The following is a 12,435-nucleotide window of genomic DNA, read 5'->3' on the forward strand; positions in this document are numbered from 1 at the left end:
TGCCCAGCAATGGATAGCAGCATAAAACGTTGGGAAAATATCAAGTTGTGTTTGTTTAAATAAACTCATTTACTTTCATCTTTTAGAGCATTATTAGCCTTTAAATAGATTTTTATCAGCAGATAACACGTGGTTATATTGTGCCACATTTTCTGATTTTTATACATTGTTAATCCTACTTCGAGCTGAAGAATTTATAATTTATAGAATGATTTCAAGAGTTTCTCATTTTCATCAGTGTTTCAGTGAAACAGAATTATGACTACAAGTGAAATGTGAACTTGTGATGACTGTCATAAAACCCAAAGTTTGTCACAGATGATAGATTAGGAAATTTACTTAGAAATTTGATGTGGGGCTATGCATACATTCTTGACCATTTAGAAATTTGTGCTGTAACTTTTTGAACAGGCATGGTCAGGTGCTAATGATCACTGTCTTCTAGATAGAAGACTGTAAGAGGAATCATGACTTGCATGATAAAGTCATCATTCCACAGCTTGAATGGTTCTGTGACTTTAGAAACAGTATCTCTAAATTTGATGCCTAATGAGCATCAGTTGAGAACAATAAAAAGGAAAGCTTACAGAATAATAACTGAGTGCTGGATTGAAAAAAAGAAAGCCAAGAGACAGTATGTTTATTAGTCCTATTACTTTTGCTGAGTAGCTGTGTGAATTCAGGTTAGCCACTTAATTTTCAGATTCTCCACTTCTTCCTATATGTGAAGAAATAGTCAGCATTTAGTAAACAATATGAGCATGATTACAAAGACTTAGAATGGAAAGATTCTAATCACATATAGCCACTGAACATTGGCGTAATAACTCAAATATTCTCAGCATAAATGATTTATAAAATGGAGATAAAGTTTCAATGGCTTAAAGCTGGTGTGAAAATTAAAATTATGTGCACAGGTAAATAATTACTTTGGAACCAGACAAATAATAAAGAAAAATGTGTGAAATTATCTTTTCATAGGTCTTCAAGTACAATGAGGCATGTTCCTAGAAGCTCATAGAATTAGGTTTACAACCTAGTGACTGGGATATAATGTCAGGTGTAAACCTGAATACACTTTTGCTGCCTAAGAAATGAAGAGACATTATGGGAAATGGCTGCCCGAAATGACTCAACAACTGTTGTTAGCCAACTGTGTGAAAAATCAAACAAGTGTTCTTGTGTGGGCCATAATAGCTAAGCCCATTTAAATAATAAATTTCAGAATGCCATCCAAGTTACTTTTTGACTTTGTGCTTTTTTTGGAAACACACTTCTCATAATATACATCCTGTTTTTCCCAAACTTTAAATTTTCTTAAATGCTTTTTAAATGAATTTTATTATAAAATAAACTTGCAAATAAATGAAAAGATCATTCATCAGAATTAACCGGACCCAAACTTGATAGAGCATTTTTGGTTTTGGTTTTGTTTTCTGTCATGGTGGAGAAGTTTACAATGATGTGCTGTTTCTTATGTAAAAATCTCAATCAGAACAGAAAAAAAAAATAAAAATAATAATAATAAAAAACAAAACCCGATGCAACAAAACTGGGAAAATAGGATGAACATTCCTGAGGGTCACATGATGAATGCCACTGTGGTTCACAGCTGAGCATACTAGAATATGATGAGCCATGTAGAATACTTGGAGGCCTAGAAACACCACTTCTTCACAATTAAAAATAGCTCTTTTGTATGACAACATTGAAATATTTACCTGAACATAAAAGTCCTAAGGAACTGTGCTGTCTTTTCTTCAGATTTACTCTTATTACGGTTTTCATTGGAAATTTCAGATACAGAAAGCAGTTCTTATCTGAAAAAAGAATTCACTTCTTTTATTGTAGCACCAATATAAGAGAGCCAGATAAAATAAAGGATACCACAAACTTGCTATGCTTAAAGAAAATTATCATTTAATTGATAATTTTGATAGTTTTGATACATTTTGTGTATTCACTAATTGCTTGATTTTAGGACTTAATTTTTGTTCATGAAGTTATAATGACTGTGAGAATACAATTATCTATTCAACACATGTCTAAGTTTTCTGAGACATTGTGGTGGTATTGTGTTCCCTGAAATATTGTGCACTCTAATAAACTTATTTGGGGTCAGAGAACAGAACAGCCACAATATTAAACATAGAGGTTAGGTGGTGGTAGCACACGCCTTTAATCCTAGCACTCCAGAGGCAGAGATCTGCCTGGATCTCTGTGTGTTCAAGGATATAGCCAAGCATGGTGACTCATGCCTTTAATCCCTGGAAGCAATGGCAGGAGGCAGAAAGGTATTTAAGGCGTGAGGACGAGGAACAATAGGCTGGTTAAGCTTTTAGTCTTTCAAGAAGCAGTTCAGTTGAGATTCATTTCTGGATGAGAACTCAAAGGCTTCCAGCCTGAGGAAACAGTATCAGCTGAGGAATTGGCAAGGTGAGGTGGCTGGGCTTGTTCTGTCTCACTGATCTTTTAGCATTTATCCCAATACCTGGATCTGGGTTTGATTTTATTAATAAGAACTTTTAAGATTCATGCTACAGAGACATACTTGTATTCCTTTCATAATGAATGTATAGGTTTTCATTCCAAACTACACAGTACTAGAGTTTCTTTTCTTCCACATTTTTGTCAACAACTATCATCTTTATGTGAATATATTCTCTAACAGTTGTGAGATAATCCCTCAGTGTACATTCTCCTGATGACAACAATAATTGGACATTTTTTGTCCATTTGTATTTATTTTTTAAGAGTTGTCTATACTTGTCATTTACATTTTTATTTAAATAATGAGCATGTTTTCTTAGCATTGGGTTGTTTTAATTCACTGTGATATATTTTGAATAGCTAATCCCTTACAAAAAGTATAGATAATAGTTTTTCCTATTCTGTAGATCTTCTCTTCACTCTGTTGGTTTTTTCTTTGCTCCAGAGAATTACAGAATTTTTTTTTAATTTGAAATAATGCCCTTTGTTTATTTTGTTGTTGCCTATGCTTTGGACTTACATGCAGAACTTAATTCACAGCCTAGTGTAAACATTTCTATTATATTATCTTATATTTTTATATTTCCAGACTGTACATTTAAGTTTTTAGTATGTTTTGAAAGTTGTGTGTGTGTATGTGTGTGTGTGTGTGTGTGTGTGTTTTATGAGAGATGAGCCAAATTTTATTTTACATATAGACACACAGCTTGCTAAGTATCACTAACTATAGAGATTATACTTTCCATGTTGTGTGCTCTTGCTGTCTTTTTTGAAATGAAGTCTATATTAAAGAAATGAATTTATTTTTGGTCTTCCTATTTTGTTCCATTGTTCTATATTTTTGCTTAGCACTACTTTGTTGTAAGACTTAGGAGTTTAGGTGTTTTGATATGTTTCAAAGTCAGGTAATCTTTAACTCTACCCCATACACACACACACACACACACACACACACACACACACACACACACAGAGTATATTTCTCTGTTATTTGGATTCTTTAGTTGTTCATGGTAGAATTCTGACTGTAATAAACCAAGCTAGCTATATTAAAAATGTATGAAATCATTAAAGAATTTGAAGTAGAAAGTGCTAACCTAAGTAAAAAGAAGAGGAATCTGTTAAACTAACAGCAATACAAATTGTACATAAGGGTAGTACTTCAGTTAATAACATGTTTTCCCACAGGAGTACTATTAATGATTCTGATACTGCTATGAAAGTGAATAAGAGTTAAACAATTATGTAAATATATGGCAATGTGAATGTCAGTTTTATCACTGGTAATAATCTAGAAATATCCCTGAGTTGGTGAATTAAAGTTAGATATCTGAGTCTGAACTCATGTTTCACTTTAATATAGATATATATGGTTGCATGCCTAAATCTTAGTAGCTATGTACTTCTACATTTATTAATATTTACTTACATCTTTAATATACTGTCAAGTAAGGGGACTTAGAAGCAATGCCAGCTCAGTTACAGCATGGACATTTAACATACAGATTGTGTTTCTAATACTTTGTCTCCAGTAAAGCTTTTAGAAATCCTTTGAGAAGTGGGTATAAAATATACAATATGTGTCTCAAATAAAATATCTTCTAACAGAAAAGAAAGAATTTCTTAATGCACACACACACACACACACACACACACACACACACACACACGGTCTGTCAGAAAAACACAAGCATCAATAGGAAGAGCTCTTACTGCTCAGAACTGATATATGTTATCAGCAAAGTAGCTAAACAAGCTAAATGTCTATGCACTGGTATCTAAAGTTAGTCAGAATAAGTTAATACTCAGACAGAAGAATTTTAACTCTGAATGCAGACAATCTTTCCTCAAATAAATGGAACAGAACTTTACTGCTTCACTGTGTGCTTTGCATCTTATAAAGTAGAAAGGGAAAAGGGGACCTTTACATGAGATAAATTTAGCAAAACACTGCCTTGGTTACTGATTAAAGTTATGACAACAACAACCAGTCAACCTGATAGACTGTACTCTGAAATGCGAATGGTACTAGATCTCTGTGACCTTCCTGCCAAACAGTACTGTGCAACCTTGAATAAAGCAGCAGAGATATAGCAGTTGCAGAACTACATCATTAGCACTTCTCAAAACTATGGGTTCATTAGTATAACTGACTATCAGTTATTTTAGTATAATAAACTATCACAGACTAGTAAATTGAAAGAGAGTTAGAAGTAAATGTAATGTGGGACCTAGATTGGAGCATAGAGATGAAAAAAGGACTGTTTAAAATACTGTCTTGTTACTATGACTAAATATCTAATGGAAACAACTGGTGAAGTCAAGTCTCCTTTTCCCACTGTTTCAGAGGTGTTAGTCCATTATGATGAGGAGAGTATGGGCAAATAGAACAGTTCACATCAAGCAGACAGGAAACAGAGAGATGATGCACTGACTCCTTTATCATTCATGTCCCTAGGACCTGTTGCTTGCTTCTGTCTATATTTAGGATTGGTATTGTTGTTAGTAAAAAAATTTCTCTGGACACATTCTCTGGGAAATAACCAGTGGTGTGCTTTACATATCTCGTAGGCTAATAATAGAGATTAACCATCCTAAGAACATCAAGTTAAAAATTAAGAGCACCTGAAAAGCATAATAATGCTGGAGGAAAGAAGACATTAATAGTCGTATCCAATGTTGCACCCTGTTTGCTACAATATCAACCTGTTAGACAAGAAGACCCCAGTGATGGAATAAGAGGACAAGAATTTTTACAGGAGTAAGAAATCAAGTGCTTTCTTGATTGAATTTGAGGCCTTCTCTACAGCAGGGAATTTATGTCTGGTACTGTCAACATGGCCAAATTCATGACTAGGGATGTCATACATTCAAAGAAAAAAACATTTTTTTTTCTAAACATTCATGTTATCAAACTGATTTCCATATATTTGCAGTATATTTTGGTCAAAGAAACTTGTTAATATTGTGGATAGTGGTCAATGCAGGGGCATGTTGCTGTTTAAAGTACTGAGAACAATCAGTTAAGAGTCAGCAGACAAAGGTGGGATATTTTTATCAATGTTTCAAATAAACACGTGGTTAAGAAAACATCACAAAGGAGGAAGCAGAAAGAATATCAGAGCTGAAGGATGGCTAGGAGAGCACTGAAATACTGTAGTCTGGACATGACATGGCTGATGTACACATCTCATGAACTTAATGCAGCTGGGGTTTTCTGCACAAGATCTGTACAAGATCATGCTGGTTAAAAATTCCAGCAAGGAGATGGGAGGGGTCCCCAAGAACCCAATTTTTACTGAGTAGTTTTGGCTAGTTAGTGACTGCCAGTGTGGAGAGTTACTTTTCTTTGAGGGTTTGATCATTGGTTTATCCCTTATTTCTGGCAAGGATGACTGTTGCTAGAGTTTTCCTGCCTGGCCCACAGTCAGGACAAATCTTTGTTACCTGCCAGTCCCACAGCCACTCAGACCCAACCAAGTAAACACAGAGACTTATATTGCTTACAAACTGTATGGCCGTGGCAGGCTTCTTGCTAACTGTTCTTATAGCTTAAATTAATCCATTTCCATAAATCTATACCTTGCCATGTGGCTCGTGGCTTACTGGCATCTTCACATGCTGCTTGTCCTGGTGGTGGCTGGCAGTGACTCCTTCTGCCTTCCTGTTCTTTCTTTTCTCCTTTTTGTTAGTCCCTCCTATACTTCCTGCCTAGCCACTAGCCAATCAGTGTTTTATTTATTGACCAATCAGAGCAACACATTTGCCATAAAGAACATCCCACAGCAGATGATGTCACATACACATACATATGGGCAATGCTAACTGGATTTGGTGCCTTAAAATAGAAATTAATTTTACAAAAAAAGACATAATGTTAGAAAAAGATGTAATGGGAGGTTCTGAGAGGGAAGCTGAATGTGAAAATGAATGCCGAATATTATCAAGAAATATTGTATGCATGTATGAAACTTTCAAAAAATAGAAAAGGAAAATGTTACAATAACATAAAGACAATAATGTGATCAGCAACCTCACACTCCTGCTGCCATGTATTCACTACAATGATGAACTGTATTCTCAAAATGTATACCAAAATAAAGTTCCTTTCTTAAGGTGCTTTTATCAGGTAATTTTTTTATCATAGCAACAAGAAAATTTACTAATATGGGTATCATAGAGCAAAGGCCAGAACTAGTAAAATGTTCCTTTACAAGAGAATTGTGCATACAGGATCAGCCTAGAAGCTGCACTTCATTAATACTCAGTCTAAGCCATAGTATTGTGCTACTTGTTTGGGCTATCATTGAGACAGACTTAGTCAATGGCTTGGGTTTACAGAAATAACTGAAACCCAAAGATAGGTCATATTCACTGTCAAGAAGCCCTTGACACTCTCCTCCCTGTTACAAATACATAGGTATTATAGGAGATTCTGAAGCCCATGGTACACTGACATCATTTTAATTAAAAGATTTGCAACTCCATTAATCTCTTGAATAAATTGACTTAATATTTTCCCACAAAAACCTTAATGCATGAAGAAACACACCTATTATCATGTCTAAGGTTTTTTTTTAACCTCAGCTTTTATTGAGACACATTAAACAATCACCAAAAAGGCAGATGGAGACTTTCATTATTATTGTTTTAAGCTCTAAGTCACCAAGCATAATATCTCTAGCATTTTGTTAGTTGCAAATAGGTAATTCAGTTCAGCCAAGATTGAAGTGATTGGGAGTTAGGATGTAAAACACTTTATTAGAGTATCAAAGAATTTCTAGATATGCTTTAAAGTCATTGCTTTTATGTTCCATGATGTATGCTATAGCATTATTATATATTAACATTTTTATTAATTAGATTTACTCATTTATTTTACATCCTGGCCACAGTTTTCCCTCCCTTCTCTCCTCCCAATCTCTCCATCCAACTCTCCTCTGCCTTCTCTCTACAATCCAGTTCTCCTCTGTTTCTATTCAGAAAAGGGCAGGCCTCCCATGGGTGTCAACAAAGCATTGCATACCAAGCTGAGGTAGGACTAAGCTCCTCCCCTAGTATTAGAGCTGTGTAAGGCAAGCCAGTATGAGGAATAGGTTTCCAAAAGCTAGCCAAAGCATCAGGACAGGCCCCCTCCCACTGCTAGGAGTCTCACAAGTAGACCAAGCTACACAACTGTCACACATATGTAGAGGGTCTAAGTCAGTCCTATGCAGGGTCCCTAGCTGTGAGTCCAGTGTCTGCGAGTTCCTACTACCCCAGGCTAGTTAACTCTGTGGGTTCCCTTGTGTTAACCTTAATGCCCCCCCACCTAGCTTGTACTTGATAAAATTATAGTCTATGTATTATGTTTTGAAATTGCAACCAAGGTAGGTGCACAGGTCGTTCTTGTGGTGAATTATTGGGGCAGTAGTAATCACAACACATTCTATTATGAAATAGATGGATTCTATGAAGAAGCAATGGAAATCTGCACCTTGCTAAATCAAATTGTAAGGTATATTATTTAGTCTGTTCATGTAAGGAATACAGAACACAGAAATAATAACACCAAAAATCATAGAACCAAAGAGTATTGTGGAGGTCCTAAATACTTAAATACTCTGTATTTTATCTATAAAGTTTAGGGTTGACTTCATTGAAATCTAGAAGCAAAATTTAACTTTAAGATTGTGCACTAGAAATAAAAGTTGATTCTAGAGTCTTACATGGTACGTATGCCCAAACTGGAGCATCATTTGAAAAGGAATTCTAGTTATGAATTCATATACATCTTGAAAATCTGAACCCTAAGTACTTTGCCTACAGAAGAATCCTACCATCTTCTTGCTAAAGGTATTGTTCTTCCCTTATTATAAGATCCTATAACAAGCTTGCCTCCAGCAGTTGTCCTGAAAGGAGTTACTGTTGTGGAAATATTGTCTAAATATATGCCATTAGTAATAAACTTATAAATAAAGCCAAATCTCACTCTGCTTTAATGGGTACAGTGTAAATTCAGAAGAAACATACTCCAGTACAATGACAGCAATTCTCTGTGTCAGGAGAAATTAGAGAATGTGTTTCAATAAATGAAAAGGATAGGAAACAGAATTGGAAGAAATGTAACTCCTGCATTGGGCTGACTGTATTCATATGAAGATACTTGACACTTGTTGAGTTCAAGAGTTAGCTCATTTAACTGAAAATGGCTTTACTATTTGACTTTGTTTGACAGAAGTTTGGAAGTAATAACAGCCATATTTAGAATGTGGATGAGGTGATGAGAAGTAATTATCAAGATCTTTCTGAATATTTGTTCTCATAGAAGTTCCTCAAACACTGACTTATTAAAGCAACGAAGAAAATGCCAGTGATAGACAGACCATCACTCACCAAGTGTCTTCTGGCTGGTGGTCACTCCCAATGAAAAGAAGCCAGACCCAGCATCATATAGGACATAGGACACACTGTCAGTTCATTCTGAAATTTTCATGAGTCTCAGAATCACCTTCTTGTATCATTTGATAACAATGCTGACTCCTTAGAGTATAAGCCCCACTTTCATAATGGAGCAGGTTCAGCTGAGCTTGATAAGTAGTGTAAAGGCTCAATTACTTAACATTTTATTTTTAAGACTCTTTCTTCAACAGGGAATACATACAAGTAGTAGGAAATTTCAAGTACATTAGATTATGATTGAAAGTAATATATTTGTAGTATATTTAAGAAAGAAAATCAATCTCTCTGAAGCAGCAGATAAATTATCAAAATAAAAGCTATGTGTCCCATGGGGACACCATTCTCAGGTAGAATCTCATGTTCTTTCAAGAAAGGGGAAACTATTTGAGCAATAATGTAGGTGGTAATAGAAATGTCTGTTTTGTCAATGATTGAATTCTAAACATCAGTTCTCCTGGTGAATTGTCTCTCCAGTGACTGACTTTCTAAGGATGTGAAAGAAGTTTTGCATAAGAGAGGCAGCTTAGCAAATGGAAATTAATAGGCTGAAGAGAACCAAAACTGATTAATAATGAGGGCATGAACTTAAAAGTTTATATTTTAATTGACTGTACTTCAATTTTTACAACTGCCAAAAAAAAAAAATTTTTAAAAACATCCTACAGAAACAAGCAAGAACAAATTAAGACAGTGTACATAAATCCAAAAGTGCATATGAGGTTAATGATAATGGGTAGCCACCATAATTATTATGAGCATTGAAATTTGGACCCACATCTGAGAAACTATGCATGGCACTGAGAAATTATGCATGGCACATAATTGCATTATCACTGAGCTATCCATCCCCCACTCCACAAAAATAAATGCCATTTGATAATTTCTGTATGGTGCTTTATAAAATAAAATAATAATGGCCAGAGTAATGGTAACAAGTTGTAATAATGGCAAAGTCAGTGGCTACTATGATAAGGATAACACTAAGAACCCTGATGGAGTCATAAGCGCAAAGCACCATAGCAAGTGGAATATAAGCCATATGCCACCTACCATAGTTTAATATCCTTAAAAGGGCAAGGTGACCAATATCCGGCTTCAGGATGTGATGAGACACAACTAATATAAGATTCCACTAGGGTCTTCAGATATTTTTTTCCTACATCAAATAATTACATATAAGATAAACAAGAAGTGACCTTAGTTTTCAGTGAAGCATGGTAATGGCCAATGAGCGTTCAACTCTGAAAAATCATTATAACAATCAGAATGAATCAATTTCTTTATGTCTATAGTAATACTATACTTATTTAGTATTCTGTGCACTCTACAAAGCACAAATAGGAAGAAATCTGTTAATAAAGTATTAATTTTAAATATAAAAATTGATATATTATGTTCATATATTATTAAATAAAGATAAATAAAATGATGCTTATTTATAGTTTAGAAATGTTACTATAATGCTTCAAAAAATTTTTCTATACATGAAAATATCCCTGAAATAAGTTTCCTGAACTTCCTTCAGGAAGATGGTATGATAAATCATTTTTCATATATTCTAGAATGGTAATAACATATTGTAGTGGTTGGCATGCCTCCCTCCTTGAGGTACTCCTGGCCTTTCTTGCAAAGGAGTTGTCTGCAATGACAGTATTAAGAGGGAACTAGAGAATGGTCTTTGAAGTAAGACTTGAATTTTAAAGAGATATAATTTCATTTGTACCTCATGACATTGAGCAGGTTCCTTAACAAATTCTAAGATTTATCAAAACCTATTAACATGTATATTTCCATGCTGACAGCAACGAAAGTGACAATTCAGTTTTTAGGGTGTGTTGTGTGAGTGACCTTGTCTAGAATAAAATCTGATACAAATATAAACATTTCTTCTCAACCAGATCCCAAAGGCGGGAATGTACGTGCTCACCCGATTTTGCCTGTGAAGCCCTCCATGAATGGAAGATTTACTACCAGGCAAATTACAGAATGATTCCACGACAACTTCAGTTCTGCTTTTCGTTAAAACAGGCAGGGTAAGTATTCGCTGGGAATGACAAAGTAAGAATCCTGTAGAGAATGAACAGTTTCATCTCATGGACAATGCCAAATTTTAGTTTCTTGGGTGACCAGGTTTGCAAATTCATTCGCTCCAGAAAAAGCATTCTTCTATCGTTCTTGAAGCTATCTCAACTTCTGATTACTATTTATTTCAAGAAACAAAATTTCAAACATCCTTTAATCCAACTGCCCAATATGCTAATGCATTTTAGGAATTAAAATCTCACTAGGAAGTCTGAGGAGCATGGAACCCTGATCAAGTTTCTTTTTTGTTAGTCAAAAACACTGAAAGAATAGATTAATGACTCAGGTGATTCAAATGTTAAGTAACTGCTTAGATTTTGGATCAAAATCAATCTACTCACATATGTCTATGTCACTTTGTTTGTCAGTGCTTTCCAAGCTGCAGGTCTCAGTGACCGAATAATGAATAAATAATGAAAACAATTTAATGTGTCATGAAGAGCATTTTTAAATACAAATAGAAAAATATCATAAAACTGAGTCATAAGAAGGAAGAATAAACTAGTCTCTTAAAAATTATCTATTGCAGGGGGAGGGGCTTGGACCTGCCTCTACTGAATGTACCCGGCTCTGCTGGCGCCTCATGAGAGGCCATACCTTGTTGAAGGAGGGAATGGGGAGTGGTTTGAGGAGAAGGTTGGAGGGCCTGGAAGAGGGAAGTCGGAGGATCTGTGGTTGGTATGTAAAATGAATAAAAAAATTCTTAATAAAAAATAAATAAAAATTATCTATTGGCTGCATGTGCCTGTTTTAATGCATGTTTGTGTTCACATGGCCACACTTTAGCAATACACTTCACACTGTGTTTGAGGTATGCTTGAAAAATGCATCTTTTCCAGGCGGGGAGGGACTAGGTAGGCCCTTCCTCAACTTGGTATGCCAGACTTTGTTGATAACCCAAGGGAGGCCTTAACCCCTCTGAGGAGTGGATGAGGGCATGGGATGGGAGGTAGATGGGGAAGTAGAAGAAGGGGAGGTAGGGGAAACTGGGGTTGGTATGTAAAATGAAAAAAATAATAAAATAATAAATAAATAAAATAAAAAAGAAAAAAAGGGCATCTTTTCACAAGTAGCCTAAAAACAGAGACATGCTACATTTCCATTCGCTTCTAAAGAAAATCACCTTTTCAGCTCAGAGAAGACTGACTGATCCTGAAAACAACAAAAACTAATTCATTCAGTATTCCTCAAATTTTTCTTTTTCGTTTTAATACAGAAACTGTATTTTGAATATTGAAAGTAAAGGATTTTGGTCTCTGCATCACTCTTCCTAAGACAATAAAAATCTCCTGTCTGATGACCAATCGTGGTAATGGATGTTGAAGGAACTATTTGAAAAAAAAAAAAAACAATGAGCACAGCGTAATGTGTACACTATCATCCCAACTGTTTACCACTCAACTGAAGCTTTATGAGAAACAA

At 35.1% G+C, this 12,435-nt stretch overlaps 1 long non-coding RNA gene across 2 annotated transcripts in view; it reads right to left on the minus strand.

The window, feature by feature from the left end:
- Positions 1-609: 609 nt before the first annotated feature.
- LOC121828769 (uncharacterized) overlaps positions 610-12,435 on the minus strand; it is a 99,733-nt gene continuing 87,907 nt past the window's right edge. For both annotated transcript variants that reach the window (XR_006071324.2, XR_006071323.2), the window contains exons 5-6: positions 1,722-1,820; positions 610-718 (exon numbers count right to left, since the gene is read on the minus strand). This is a non-coding gene — a long non-coding RNA (uncharacterized LOC121828769). The remainder of the gene's footprint in view (positions 719-1,721; positions 1,821-12,435) is intronic.

This window comes from Peromyscus maniculatus, chromosome 4 (assembly GCF_049852395.1).
Source record: "Peromyscus maniculatus bairdii isolate BWxNUB_F1_BW_parent chromosome 4, HU_Pman_BW_mat_3.1, whole genome shotgun sequence".
Lineage (NCBI taxonomy): Eukaryota > Metazoa > Chordata > Mammalia > Rodentia > Cricetidae > Peromyscus > Peromyscus maniculatus.